This window comes from Acinonyx jubatus, chromosome F2, assembly GCF_027475565.1.
Source record: "Acinonyx jubatus isolate Ajub_Pintada_27869175 chromosome F2, VMU_Ajub_asm_v1.0, whole genome shotgun sequence".
NCBI lineage: Eukaryota > Metazoa > Chordata > Mammalia > Carnivora > Felidae > Acinonyx > Acinonyx jubatus.
Window position 1 is genome coordinate 29,157,540 of NC_069394.1, and position 15,578 is coordinate 29,173,117.

The 15,578-nt window shown below is 38.3% G+C and overlaps 1 long non-coding RNA gene across 1 annotated transcript in view; it reads right to left on the reverse strand.

The window, feature by feature from the left end:
- LOC113600607 (uncharacterized) overlaps positions 1-13,726 on the reverse strand; it is a 54,977-nt gene extending 41,251 nt beyond the window's left edge. The window contains exon 1 of the long non-coding RNA XR_008292582.1: positions 7,949-13,726. This is a non-coding gene — a long non-coding RNA (uncharacterized LOC113600607). The remainder of the gene's footprint in view (positions 1-7,948) is intronic.
- Positions 13,727-15,578: the final 1,852 nt, after the last annotated feature.

A 15,578-nucleotide genomic window follows, 5' to 3' on the forward strand; every position in this document is an offset into this window, starting at 1 on the left:
AATGTACATCTTCCTTTCCATCTGTACCTCAGTATCTAGTATTCCATCCAATAGGTAAGGGTCATCCCAGTGGGTTGAAACTCTGTCTTTTGCTGTCTCTTAGGAAACATGCAAGGATTACTTATAATACAAGAAACCACTAATCTGCCACCAATATCCTGGCTTGAATTAATATATAAGATTATTTTTCAACCAGTGTAGAGAGAGCATGGTTTTGAGGGACAGGTCAAAAGACAGGTAAGTTTTAAAAGTGACGGAGAGCCAATTCTACTTTAAGTGGCATGAGCTTTGATGAGTTTAGAACAAAACATCTTGAGAAAGGAAGATGAGAGGGAGTAGGAAAAGAACTAAAGTTGGATCTAAAATATTTAGTTTTAAACTCTCCATGTGATCTATTACATACCCCTTGCGTGACCTTGAGAATATACTTACCATTACTGAATCTCAGTTTTTTAATTTATAAAATGTAAATGACCATATACTCCCTGGAGTTATGTTGTGAGAATTAAGTGGGTGCAAACCACAACTGGCATATGTGAACATTTAGGAATTACTAGGAAAGCACGCAAGCAAAATGGCATATCAGAAAAAGCAAAGCTTATGAAGCTACGTAAAACAGAGTTCATATCCACTACCTACTAACTGAATGGCCTTGGATTTGTCCTTCAGTTTCCACATTTGACTACTGAAAATATAATGTCTAAAGAGTTATTGTGAAGATTAAATGAGGTGCCATACTGTTCGCATCTGGTGCACACACTACTTCATGGTGTATCACCCGTTGGAGCTCAGTCAACTTGAATTTCACTGGAAACTCAGAGCATCATTGGCTTTAATTAGTTAGTTTGTTTGTTTTTACCAAAATGTAAATTTCAAAGAAGTCTTCCAACACTATTGTGAAAGTGAAATCCTGTAGGAAGTAATCAACTCTGCATCTGTGCCTTGTGATTCCCTGACATTAATCAGCACACACTTGAATCTACAAAATTGAGTTTATTTGGTGACCAAGAAACCTGCATTACACAAGCTGTGATCCCAGACAACTTTTCCATCTCATGATTTTTACTCTTGCTTTGTCTAATCTCCTGAAATGTAATGGGAAGATATACCAGAGTGAAGTCACTTTTAAGAAAAGAATGTTCCCTGATTTCTACTTGATGTAACTCCAATTTGACACAAAGACTTATAAATTTGTTTGGAATTCCAAGCACCCCCCCCCCCCCACTGGAAATAATACTAGACATGGTGATGAGGTCTCCAGGTCAGTTAGAAGGAAAAAGGAAATCAATACAAGCCACAAGGTCCCTGAGCTGTAGGATTCATGGTTCTACTCTCAGGGCTGCTTTCTGCGGAGAAAGGACCATGGCTGCCAGAGGCAGGATCAGCCGAGGAAAATATTTAACACAGTGAAATTTGTATTTGGCTTCTTCACATTTTCCATTCAGTACTCTTTAACCACTGTTTAATCTTTCTTTTCCCAGGACTCGCATGCTACCTTGCAATAAAACACTTCATATAATTCTACTAGATTTCCTTCCTCTCTCTGTCCCTCCCTCTTAAAGCCACCACACTTTGGAATAATCCACCTTTCCTTCATCTCTAATTCAAGCTCTTGCTCCCTCTGTGACACAATTCCCAACCAGGGAGAGGCGAGATGATTGCATTAATTTGTGTGAAGTGAATTATCCATGGTTTCATTAGCTAACAGTTCTTTACTTCTTTAGAGAACAATTATTTTTTCCACATTAACACATAATTAGTGTTATTTCATGTCATGTAACAGATAAAGTCAAAACAAAGGACAAACTGTGTGTGTGTTGTGTGCAGGTCTTCTGCCTAAGGTCATTCAGGTTCAAGGCTGGGGGGAACACAGGAGTTCCCCTATGTTAGGGGGTGAAATCCAGTCTCTGTTCTCCTGGCCAAGCCTTATACCCAAGTGTTGAAGTGCCTTCAGGGGGGAGGGAGACATCTAACTTGTAAAAAGATGTGGCAAGTTCCAGAAGTGGCTCTGAGTGAGGGCAAGCTAAGTTTTTTGGCAAAGGATAGACTATACAGAGGCCAGCTCTGTACTGGAGAGCATAGCCTATGGGTGCCATTTCTGCTTTATCTACCTAGTTTCTGTCTTAACTTTCTGATTCATAACATCTTGAAATGTTCCAATTTATTTTTCCCTCTGGAATGGATACTTGGCAGTATAGTAGTGAGAGAAAACATAATGAGGATCATGTGTGGGTCTGTCTTGGATCAGAGTCCATCAATGCTGAGAAAGAGACATTTTCTTTGGTAACACTGTGTCCTGGTGAGCAGCCTTACTGCATATTACTTTTTTCTATCAGTGGCTATTGCCTGAGAATATTTTCCAAACACTTTGAGGAGATTTACACAATTATTTAGAAACTACACTGTATTTACCTCTTTTACCTTATTTATCTCTTTTTTTCCTGTCTCTGTTTTTGTCACTCTTTCCTTCACTTCTCTAGTCACAGTGAAATACTTTCATTTCTTCCAGAAGCCAGGCTTTCTCTTGCTTCTGGAGTCTAGACCTTCATACCCTATTCCCTTTATTGTGATCCCTTTCCCACATTACATTATCTGGCTAGCTCTTATTTAGTTTTCAGATTAAATGTCACTTTGGTAAATTGTCCATGTCCTTTATATATATTTAACTCCATTCAACCAAGACTGGGCTATATGCTGTCACCAGAAGATCTTAGAGCTTTATTACTTTCATTTTAATTACTTGTTATCCTAGGAAGACTGGAAGCCCTGTGAGGTGGGGGAGGGGGGCACTCTCTCTTCTCATGGCTGTGTCTTGAGCACCTAGCATATCAGATATGGTCAATGAATTTTTGTTGAGTGAATATTATTGTCATACATCTTGTACCTTTAGACCTACAAGCCTGTGCGAGAACAAAATCACCATCTGGATTTGAGGCAATGTACTTCACCATGATTAGAAAATTTAGTCGTATTAGTGAAGGGCTATGCATGCTTCCAATCATTCAGTCCTGTATCTTCAAAATCATTTAATGTGAAAAGCATGTGAAAATGTAAAATAGGAATTAAGGGTCATTTGGAGGTCCCAGTTGACTTGGGCAGGAAAAGGGAAAAATATGTAAGTCACCTGGTAAGGATTTGGGGGTGGGGGTGGAGGTGGGGGTGGGAGTACGTGTCCCTTAGCACTGGTGTTCTCAACCTGCATACAACACTTGGGAGGGAGCTGTTGCCAAGGCCCTAACCTCTTCTACCCTTTTCTTTCTCTTCTGTTTACAACACACTTGGAAATAGCAAAACTGTATGAACCCAAAAGGTGGAAAACCAGCTTTTGCCATTCAAAGCAAAGTTTGAATGCATTTATCCTGATAGGAAGCCAGCAACTGTAATGAAGATATTTGTAAAATAGGAAGGAATCCCCAAATGTCTAGAAGTCTAATAAGTCTACCTGTTACTCCATCTTCTTCTCCCCTGTAATCACAGAGGTCAGGCTCATAGCATTAAACCTTTTTTCTTTATAATTCCATAAATGATACATCCAGGAAAGATAAGTCATTCTACTTAATTTATTTGTTTTCTTAACCTAAGAAAAGAGGAAATTGTCTGTATAGCTACTCTGAATTGTAAACAACTGATGTTCCCCCAAGGTTCAGTAAGAAACATTGAGATTTCACCTAAAACCCTTTAGGAGAGGCCTGGAAAATTGCTAGGCATCTCAAGACAGCTCATCGCCATTCTAGCATGGGCTATTACTCAAGTCTGTGACTGTGATCATGATAATGTGCATCTCCAGTGGGTGCATCCCACTGGTGTTTTGTACAGGGCAGCTATACGGTAATTCCTGTGTCCCCATGGATGCTTTCACACCAGCACTTACTTTCCTGGGGCTTTAGGCAGAGGGGGATTTTCTCTCTAAGCTTAGGCACCTCCTGGCAGAGGAAATAGAATGAAAACAGAACATTACCTGTTTTCAATGGTGGCACCAATTTTAAAGCTGTGCTATTTTAAAACAAAGAAACAGATGGAGAAGTTACAAGGAAATGAATCCTATATTTGCTCTTTGGAAAGCACTTACTGGGTAATTGCTGGGATCTGAGTGACTTGAGGTGGGAAATGGGATGTAGATTTAATGAGATCCAGTTTAAGGCACGATTTGCGGAAGCCCAGAATGGCGGGATAGTACAGGGTTATTTCTTGCCTTCTGATTGTGTTTGCTTGGCCTCTGTGAAATGACTAGAATTTCTTAGTCCAGTACTATGGGATGCATCCCATTCCGTAGCAGTGACTGCTAGGGACACCAGATTGCAATAGCACATAGGCAAATCAATGTTGGGGAACTGATGCCTTCCAGGCTAGAGGTCAGCCTGTTCCATAACAAAGGGGTTGACTAAAATGGTTGTGATGGTCCCCTCAGCTTGACTAAACTTCAGATTGGTTTCTCCCAGCTGTAGCCCCCTGACCTCCCTTTTCTTAGAACATTTACGTTAGAAAACTTGAAATTATAAATTCTTACTCTGCTCCTTTGAAATATATATAAATCTTCCCACAGCCTTTTGTCAGGTTTATAATCCAGGAATTTCTTGAGGAACTAAGAACTATTTGTTGAAAATATAAACATTGAAGGGACAGCAACCCTCTTTTCTAGTCCCTGTGGCAGAGTAGGAGCCTAACTATAATGGAGACCAGTCAGTAAACACAGATGACCTAATTACAGAGAAAAACATTCACAAACTCAGAATAACCCATCGTGATGGACATAACCCACAGATGAACCTCCCTCCTAATTTCCTCTACTCACTCACCCCAGGACTTAAAAAATTCCCTACTGTTTGTTTTAATGGACTTAAGTTCAGTCTCTCTTCCCTTATTTCAATAGTCTTGAATAAAGCCTTTCTTGCCTATTTAAATTTGTCCATTGCAATTTTAATTTGAAAGGGTCTAATGCAAAAAATGGTGGAGAGAATCTCGAGTGGGTCATTTAACAAACTGGGTGCATTAGTTTGCTGGGGCTGCTATAAGATGGAACCATAACAAAATAACAAAATCTCCCAGTACGTGAGGCTGGAAGTCCACGATCAGGGTGTTGATAGGTTTGTTGACTCCTGAGGCTCTTTTCTTGGCTTGCAGATGGACCACCTCCTCCCTGTGTTTTCAATGGTCTTTCCACTGTGTACATGCATCCTTGGTGTTTCTCTGTGGTTCTGAATTTTCTCTTTTATAAGGACACCAGTCAGCTTGGATTAGGATGGCTTCATTTTAACTTAATTACTGTTTAAAAGGCCCTATCTCCAAATACAGTCTAATTTTGAGGTATTGGGGATTAGGGCTTCAATATATACACCTTTCAGGGGAACACCTTTCAGTGTAGCTCCTAACACTGGGTCTCTATGACTACTATCTCTAAGATAGAAGCTGAAGGGACTCCATTTTAGAAAGGCTCCATCTCTGCTGTTTTTCTGCTAGACCCCATTTACTCATGATCTATGTTTTGTCTCTGAATAGGCTAAAGAAGCTATATTCTCATTTCCAGCGGGGAGCAAGAAAGTTTATCATTCTCTGAATTTTGTCCTAAGCCCCAAACACCTGATAACACCTAAGAAGAGCCAGATCCCAAACATATTCCAGGACATTAGCTTCAAACAAACCTTGGCTGATGCTGGCATCGATACGCTTATCTTCAGTAATTTATGGAATAATACCTATTATTCACCTGATGCTCACCTTTGATTGGACCCTACCCTGGATTCCTGGAGGAACTCTTACCCTAGGCCCTTTTCTAATATTAATCCCTAGCCCAAGCAAAGACAAGACTTATTCTCCTTTCCTTTCAGAGTTTCCCAGTCACTGGGCCTGCTATTCTCTCCTTGTGGCTTACTCAATTCAATAAAATCTGTTTCCACTTTCTCTGGCTCACATTTGATTTCTATCCTGCATGAAGCCAAGATCCTGTGGGACCTTCCCCTGGGTTCTTGGACTCAGCCTACCTGCATCATCTCTACCACTACCTTCTGAGAGAAAACTGCTCCCTGAAGCTGCCAATACAACCATTTTGTAAAAACCTTTCTCCAGATAACAGCCATCCATATCTTAAAGTTCTCTACTGTCAACACCAAAAAGAATAGTAGGTGAATATTCAGTGTTTGCCAAAGGAATATATTGTACATATGGAGAGGGCAGAGGAAGGGGAAGACAGGGCTACTCCATAGGGAACAATGCATTTTTGGAAGATGAAGATACTTGTTACATAAATTTCACTTTTGCGCCATTACATTACTACATAACTCTCAAGTGCCAATCAATATATCTTTTTAAAAGATCCTGTAATTGTGTTGGAACTAGCATAATTATATTACATTTTTATTGCAAATATAAATTAAACAGATATCAACATTTAAAATAATGATAATTTTGGTTACTTTATTTTGGCACTCCTCTTTTAAGAGGCAATCAATCCCCCCACCCCACACACAAATGAACTTCTAAAAGACCCTGCCTAAGGCAACTCAAACAAGTCTTTGAAAGTTTCAGAACAGAAGTAAAGCCAAAAATTTCCTTTTAGGAGTCTATATAAAATATCAGATTCCATTTTATATTAGAAAAAAACAGAAATTGTAAAATCTGTATCGGATAATTCCATGAATACAAGATATATCTCTGTGTAAGGCATGCTATGTTCTTTGACAAATTTATTTGACTGCTAATTTAAAAGACTGATAGGATTGTGAGCCAATGTGCCTCATTAGTATCCCACTGCCTGCCAAGAATTCACCGGTGTTCTCTAAAATAAAAATATAAATACAAGTAGAGGTATTTATTATGAATTGGAACTAAAAATTCCTTTCAGAATGAGAAAGTTGTCCTTGGGCAAGATGAAGTTAAAAGCCAATTTTTCTGTTGCTGAGTTATTGGATGAGTAAATAACCAAAGAAAGTGTGTACTTGGCTTGCTGAATGGAAGTTCTGCTGTCCCAGTAAGTTGTTGAAAATATGTGTAAAGATACATTCATTTTCCTATCTGAACTCATTCTTAGTGTACATAATTTAAGCATGTATTTATGTGGGTTTTGTTTTTCATGAGACATAGTTTTAGTCTTATTGAAAGTGATTATACACATAGATTTTTTTTTTTTTGGCCAGAACCCTACACTTTGCTCATATATACTCATTACCCGTCTAAGTTTCCTGACCTCAGGATTTAATGTACTAACACTGCGTATTCATGCAATTCAAGTCACCAGTCCCCTACTCTTATTCTTTGTTGTTGTTGTTGTTGTTGTTGTTGTTTTTCTGGGACACTTCATTTCTTCCAAAATACTTCCAGCCTCCCAAATCCTAACCAAAGTCATAGGTTTTCATTTCCCTTATTCTTTTTAGCTTTTATCTCATCTCTTCTTTCCTGTCCACTCATCCACTCTTGGGAAATTATTTCCCCATACTCACCAATTGTCATCATCATCATCATCATCATCATCATCAAAATAAAACAACAAATAACTAGGGAATGGGCCAAGATGGCAGAACAGCATGGAAGTTTTTTTGTTTTGTTTTATTTTGTTTTGTTTTGTTTTGTTTTGTTTTGCATCTCTCATCCCTGAAATGCAACCAGATCAATACTAAACCAGCTTACATACCAAGAAAACTGATTTGAGGATTAACACAACAATCTGAACAACCTGAACCATAGAACTTGGCAAGTATGCAGTGCAGAGAGGTGAACTGGAGGAAAGAGAAACTGCAGAGGGCAGGGAGCTGTTTTTGTTTGCATAAAGAGGACAGAGATAGGGAAGAGTAAGGGAAAAGCATCCCCTCCCCCACGAAAGGAGCTGGAAAGAAAAAGTCTGAGTGGAAACAGCCACAAGGGACTGAACAAAAAAGGGAGAAAGGAGAGTGTTTAAATTCCATTAAGACTCTATAAACAGGGGAAGCACAGAGTCTGAAACTCCACAGCTCAATACCTGGTGGTGCTCTGGTGGGAGGGTATATCCATGGGAGCAGAAAGTAAGGTCCTTGGGGTCCTGGGCCACACAGGAAGTGGTTGTTCCCCTGCTGGGAGGTCATTTGATAGAGGCGGTGTGGCCTCCCCACAGTCAAAGGTCCCAGTGGACCATGGAGAATGGCTGCATTCACTGCTGTTGGAGAGGATGTTAGGGGTGACCTGGTGACAGATGTGTGTTGTGACTTGCCATAATCTCTGAAATGCTGCTGCATGATCTCACAAACTTTTTCTGGGGCAGGCTGGCACCCAGGCACAGTCTCTAAGCTTCTGCAGCAGCACGGTTGTGCGAACATTCCTGCGTGTGGCCAGTACCCAGCCATTTCTCAGTGAGACCCTCCCCCAAAGGGTAGGAATGGGTCAAAGCCACAGTCACTCAGAAGGGAGGAGTTGGGAAACACAGCTCTATGTGAGATAAAACTCAGGAATGAGGTGCTGCCTGGCAGCCTGCTTAGTCACAGAGAGTGTAGGAGTGGAGAGTGGATGGAAGCTAGAGACGAAGGAGGGGTGCTTGATCACTGGTAGGGGAGAGTGCAGAGTTCTGATAATAGAGACTTAGTAGTTGGGTGACACCCCTCACTCGCAGCGCATACACACCTACAAGCTTCACAGCAATCCACCCCAGTAACCTAAGCAGCACCATCTAGTGGAAGATGGAGCCGTTACACTAAACCTCACCCAACTGGGCCAACTGCACTCTTGAGGAACACTGTAAGTCTTTCTGCCTGCTTAGTTTATGGACTATAAAGTGCTTCATAGTTTGACTTCTAGGGGGAAAAAATATAATTTTAATCGTACTTGATTCTATTCACTGATACATCTAGTCAATTTTTTTCTTTTCCTTTCTTATTCTTGAATACAGAAAGAGAAAAAAATTATTTTTATTTTCAATTTTAAATAAAAATATTTTTCTTTAATTTTTTTCTACCATATTTTTTATTTTTGTAAACTTTTTAAATTATATTTTACTCCTACCATTCATTTTATTGCATTTTATGATATCCAGTTTTTCAAATTTTCAAACTATTTTCCTCTTATTTTATTTTCCTTTTTTTTCTTATCTTTCTCTTTTTTCTCTAATCTAATCAAGTTTTTTTTCAACAACCTAAGAAGAAAACCACACCTAGGATCTAGCATCCATTATTTGATTTTTTGTGTTGTTTTTAATTTTTTAATTTTAATTTTTTTTACTTTATTAATTTCATTTCTTCCTTCAAAATAACAAAATGAAGGAATTCACCCCAAAAGAAAGAAGAGGAAGAAATGACAGCCAGGGACTTAATCAACACAGATGCAAGCAAGGTATCTGAACCAGAAACTAGAATCATGATAATAAGAATATGAGCTGGGGTCGAAAATAGATTAGAATCCATTTTTGCAGAGATAAAAGAAGTAAAAGCTAGTCAAGATGAAATAAAAAATGATATAACTGAGCTGCAATCTCAAATGGATGCCACGGTGGCAAGGATGGAGGAAGCCGAGCTGCAAATCAGTGATATAGAGGACAAACTTACAGAGAATAATGAAGCAGAAAAAAGAGAACTAAGACAAAAGAGCATGATTTAAGAATTAAAGAAATCAGTGACTCATTAAAAAGAAATAATATCTGAATCATAGGGGTCCCAGAAGATGAACAGAGAGAAAAAGGGGTAGAAGAGTTATGTGAGCAAATCATAGCAGAAACTTTCCTAAGCTGGGAGAAGACACAGACATCAAAATCCAGGAAGCACAGAGGACTCCCATTAGATTCAACACAAACCGACCATTAACAAGGCATATCATAGTCAAATTTGCAAAATATTCAGACAAGGAAAGAATCATGAAAGCAGCAAGGGAAAAAAAGTCCTTAACCTACAAGGGAAGACATCAAGTTTGCAGCATACCTATCCATAGAATCTTGGCAGGGAAGAAAGGAGTGGCAGGATATATTTAATGTGCTGAATTGGAAAAATATGCAACCAAGAATTCTTTATCCAGCAAGGCTGTCATTCAAAATAGAAAGAGAGATTAAAAGTTTCCCTACAAACAAAAATTAAAGGAGTTTGTGGCAACTAAACTGGTACTGCAAGAAATTTTAAGGGGGACTCTGAGGGGAGAAAAGACAAAAACAAAAACAAAAAAACAAAACAAAAAGGCTCAAAAGCAACAAAGACTAGAAAGCACCAGAGAACACCACCAGAAACTCCAACTCTACAGGCAATGTAATGACAATAAATTCATATCTTCCAGTGCTCACTGTAAACATCAATGGACTAAAGCTCCAATAAAAAGACATAGGGTAACAGAATGGATAAGAAAACACAATAGATCTATATGCTGTTTATAAGAGACCAATTTTAGACCTAAAGGCACTTTCAGATAGAAAATAAGGGGCTGGAGATCCATCTATCATGCTAATGGTCATGACAAGAAAGCCTGAGTAGTGATACTTATAACAGAAAATCTAGATTTTAAAATAAAGACTGTAATAAGAGATGAAGAAGGGCATTATATCATAATTAAGGGGTCTATCCACCAAGAAGATCTAACAATTATAAACATTTATGCTCCAAACGTGAAAGCACCCAGACAAATAAATCAATTAATCACAAACATAATAATACCATAATAGTAGGGGACTTCAACACCCCACCTACAACAATGGACAGATCATATAAACAGAAAACCAACACTGAAACAATAGCTTTGAATGACACACTGGACTGGATGGACTTAACAGATATATACAGAACAATTCATCCTAAAGCAGCAGAATACACACTCTTCTCCACTGCACCTGCAACATTCTCCAGAATAGATCACATACTAGGACACAAATCAGTCCTCAACAAATATGAAAAGACTGAGATCATACTGGGCATATTTTCAGACCACAGCACTATGAAACTCGAAATCAACCACGAGAAAAAATTTGGAAAGATAACAAATACTTGGAGACTAAAGAACATCCTACTAAAGAATGAATGGGCTAACCAAGAAGTTAAAGAAGAAACTAAAAAGTACATGGAAGCCAATGAAAATGATAATACCCCAGCACAAAACCTCTGGGATGCAGCAAAGGCAGACAAGAGGGAAGCATATTGCAATCCAGGCCTTTCTAAGAAGGAAGAAACATCTGAGATACACAACCTAACCTTACACCTTAAAGATCTTGAAAAAGAACAGCAAATAAAACCCCAAACCAGAGAAGACAGGAAGTAGTAAAGATTAGAGCAGAAATCAATGCTATCAAAACCAAAAAACCCAGTAGGACAGATCAATGAAATCAGGAGCTGGTTCTTTGAAAGAATGAACAAAATTGATAAACCCCTAGCCAGTTTGATCAAAAAGAAAAAGGAAAGGATACAAATAAATAAAGTCAAGAATGAAAGAGGAGAGATCACAACCAACACAGCAGAAATACAAACAAGAATAAGAGAATATTACCAGCAATTATATGCCAAAAAAATTGACAATCTGGAAAAAAATGGACAAATTCCTGGAAACATATAAACTACCAAAACTGAAACAGGAAGAAATAGAAAATTTGAACACACCCATAACCAGTAAAGAAATCGAATTAGTTATCAAAAATCTCCCAAAAAAACAAGAGACCTGGGTCAGATAGATTTCCAAAGGATTCTACCAAACATTTAAAGAAGAGTTAATACCTATTCTCTTGAAGGTATTCCAAAAAATAGAAATGGAAGGAAAACTTCCAAACTCTTTCTATGAAGCCAGCATCACTTTGATTCCAAAATCAGACAAAGACCCACTAAAAAGGAGAACTACAGATCAATTTCCCTGATGAATATGTATGCAAAAATCCTCAACAAGATATTAGCCAACTGGATCCAACAATACACTAAAAGAATTATTCACCATGACCAAGTGGGATTTATACCTGGGATGCAGGGCTGGTTCAATATCTGCAAAACAATCAATATGATTCATCACATCAATGGAAGAAAGGACAAGAACCATATGATCCTCTCAATAGATACAGAGAAAGCATTTGACAAAATACAACATCCTCTTTCGACGAAAACCTCAAGAAAGTAGGGATAGAAGGATCATACTTCAAGATCATAAAAGCCATACATGAAAGACCCAACGCTAATATCATCCTTAATGGGGCAAAACTGACACCTTTCCCCCTAAGGTCAGGAATAAGACAGGGATGTCCACTCTCACCACTGTTATTCAACATAGTATTGGAAGTCTTAGCCTCAGCAATCAGACAACACAAAGGAATAAAAGGCATCCATATTGGCAAGGAGGAAGTCAAACTTTCTTTTTAACAGATGACATGATACTCTTTTTGGAAAACCCAAAAGATTGCACCAAAAAAACCTGCTAGACCTGATCCATGAATTCAGCAAAGTCTCAGGATATAAAATCAATGCACAGAAATCAGTCGCATTCCTATACACCAATAATGAAGCAACAGAAAGGGAAATCAAGGAATCAATCCTAGTTATAATCGCACCAAATCCCATAAAAGACATAGGAATAAATGTAACCAAAGAGGTGAAAAATCTATACACTGAAAACTATAGAAAGCTTATAAAAGAAATGGAAGAAGACACAAACATATGGAAAAATATTCCATGCTCCTGGATAGGAAGAACAAATATTGTTAAAATGTCGATACTACCCAAAGCAATCTACATATTCAATGCAATCCCTATCAAAATAACACCAGCATTCTTCACAGAGCTAGAACAAACAAACCTAAAATCTGTATGGAACCAGAAAAGACCCCAACAGCCAAAGAAATCTTGAAAAAGAAAACAAAAGCTGGAGGCATCAAAATCCCAGACTTGAAGATGTATTACAAAGCTGTACTCATCAAGACACTATGTCACAAAAACAGACACTCAGATCAATGGAACAGAATAGAGAACCCAGATATGGACCCATAAATGTATGGCCAACTAATCTTTGACAAAGCAGGAAAGAATATCCAATGGAATAAAGACAGTCTCTTCAGCAAGTGGTGCTGGGAAAACTGGACAGCGACATGCAGAAAGTGAAGCTGGACCACTTTCTTACACCATACACAAAAAGAGACTCAAAATGGATGAAAGACCTAAACATCATATTGGAAGCCATCAAAATCCTAGAGGAGAAAGCAGGCAAAAACGTTTTGATCTCAGCCACAGTAACTTCTTACTCAACATGTCTCTAGAGGCAAGGGAAACAAGAGCAAAAATTTTCATCTATTGAGACTTCATCAAAATGAAAATCTTCTGCACAGGGAAGGAAACAATCAGCAAAACTAAAAGGCAACTGATGGAATGGGAAAAGATATTAGAAAATGACATATCAGATAAAGGGTTCGTATCCAAAATTTATAAAGAACTTATAAAACTCAATACCCAACCAACAAACAATCCACTGAAGAAATGGACAAAAGACATGAATAGACACTTCTCCAAAGAAGATTTCCAGATAGGCAACCGACACATGAAAAAATGCTCAATATCACTCGTCATCAGGGAAACACAAATCAAAACCACAGTGAGATATCACCTCACACTTGTCAGAATAGCTAACATTAACAACTCGGGCAACAACAGATGTTGGTGTGGATGCAGAGAAAGAGGATCTCTTTTGCTTGCTGGTGGGAATGCAAACTGGAGGTTCCTCAAAAAATTAAAAATAGAACTACCCTACAATTCAGCAATTGCACTACTAGGTATTCATCCAAGGAATACAGGTATGCTGTTTCAGAGGGGCACATGCATCCCAATGTTTTTAGCAGCACTATCAACAATAGCCAAAGTATGGAAAAAGCCCAAATGTCCATCAATGGATGAATGGATCAAGAAGATGTGGTGTGTATACACACACACACACACACACACACACACACACTAGAGTATTACTCAGCAATCAAAAAGAATGAAATCTTGCCATTTGCAACTACGTGGATTGAACTAGAGGGTATTATGCTAACTGAAATTAGTCAGAAAGACAAATATCATATGACTTTATTTATATGAGGGCTTTAAGATACAAAACAGATGAACATAGGGAAGGGAAGCAAAAATAAAATAAAAACAGGGAGGGGGACAAAACATAAGAGACTCTTAAATATAGAGAACAAACAGAGGGTTGGTGGAGGGGTTGTGGGAGAGGGAGATAAGCTAAATGGGTAAGAAGCATTAAGAAATCTCCTGAAATCATTGTTGCACTATATGCTAATTAACTTAAATGTAAATTTAAAAATTAATTAATTAAAAAAAACAAATAACAGTTCACATACACCTGGTGTTTACCATGTGTGAAGAACTAAGGACAGTACATGGATTAGTCTATTTACTTTTCACAACAAACTTATGAGGTCATTGCCATTGATTATTATCATCAGCTTTCACAGTTGAGAAGTCTGAGGCACAGAGATAAAGTAATTTAGCCACAGACACACAGCCATTTAGTGATAAAGCCAGAATGTGAGCCCAGATAGTCTGGCTCTGTGACTGACTGGGATACAATAATGGACTATGTGAGTAGAAATGATGTATGATAAACCCATAGAAACTTTTCTAGCAATCCTCCATGCACTTTTTTCTCCCTTCATCTGTCTCTGAATGATGATGATCCAGGATAGGAATGCGTAGCTCCAAGACGTGCATTAAACTGTTAAATGGGTGAAATTTTGAGGGTGAGAGATGCTAAAAAATAAAAAGCCTTTAGCTTCACAGCGTAAAAGTAAGACAGTTTGTTTAGCACTCATTTATGGAAGAACCTTAGATTTGAAATTATAAGCCTGCTTAGTGGCAAATGGTATTAACAAGAAGACAATCTGGCTGGCCACAATGTTTTGTTTTGTTTTGTTTTGTTTTGTTTTGTTTTGTTTTGTTTTTAAGTAGACACCCATATCCAGAAATTCTTAGCCCCACTGTCTTTGTGTCATAAGAATAGACCAGTTCCCAAAGTAGATGTACCTTAAGGTCATCTCAGACAAATTCCTTCAAGCACACAGATGCCACTGAGTCCTGGCAGCCTCTTCCTTTCAGGGACACAAAGGAGGGGCCCAGACGCAACTCAGAGAGGGAAAGCTGGAGTTCCCATAAGTTGAATTGTCTGCACACACTGGATCAGTTTAGAACCATAAATTCAGTGAACTGCAAATAAAGAAGAGCAAATTCAGGGGAAACTAAGATTAGATTGTTAATTTGTATATAATTTTTATTGTTAGAGAAAGAGAGTACGTGTTCACAAGGGGGAAAGGGGAGAGGGAAAGAGAGAGAGAGAGAGAGAGAGAATGAATCTTAAGCAGGCTCCATGCTTAGTGCAGAGCCTGACTGAGGCTCTATCCTCATGACCTGAGTCAAAATCAAGAGTTGGATGCTCAAACGACTGAGTTACCCAGGTGCCCCTTGGATGTAACTTTTAACATGTTTTTTGGGGATTTTTTTTTGCTATACATATTTTTACAAATTTAACTTCATTTAAAAATATTCTCATATATTTACACATTTATGCAGTTTTATATAAATGCCTAAATGTGATCCTTGCATATCCTATCGTTTTTTGCTTTGTTTTCTTTTCTGAGTGCCAAAATTTTTCTTTCCCTCTTTATTCCCATTATCCCCCCTACCCTT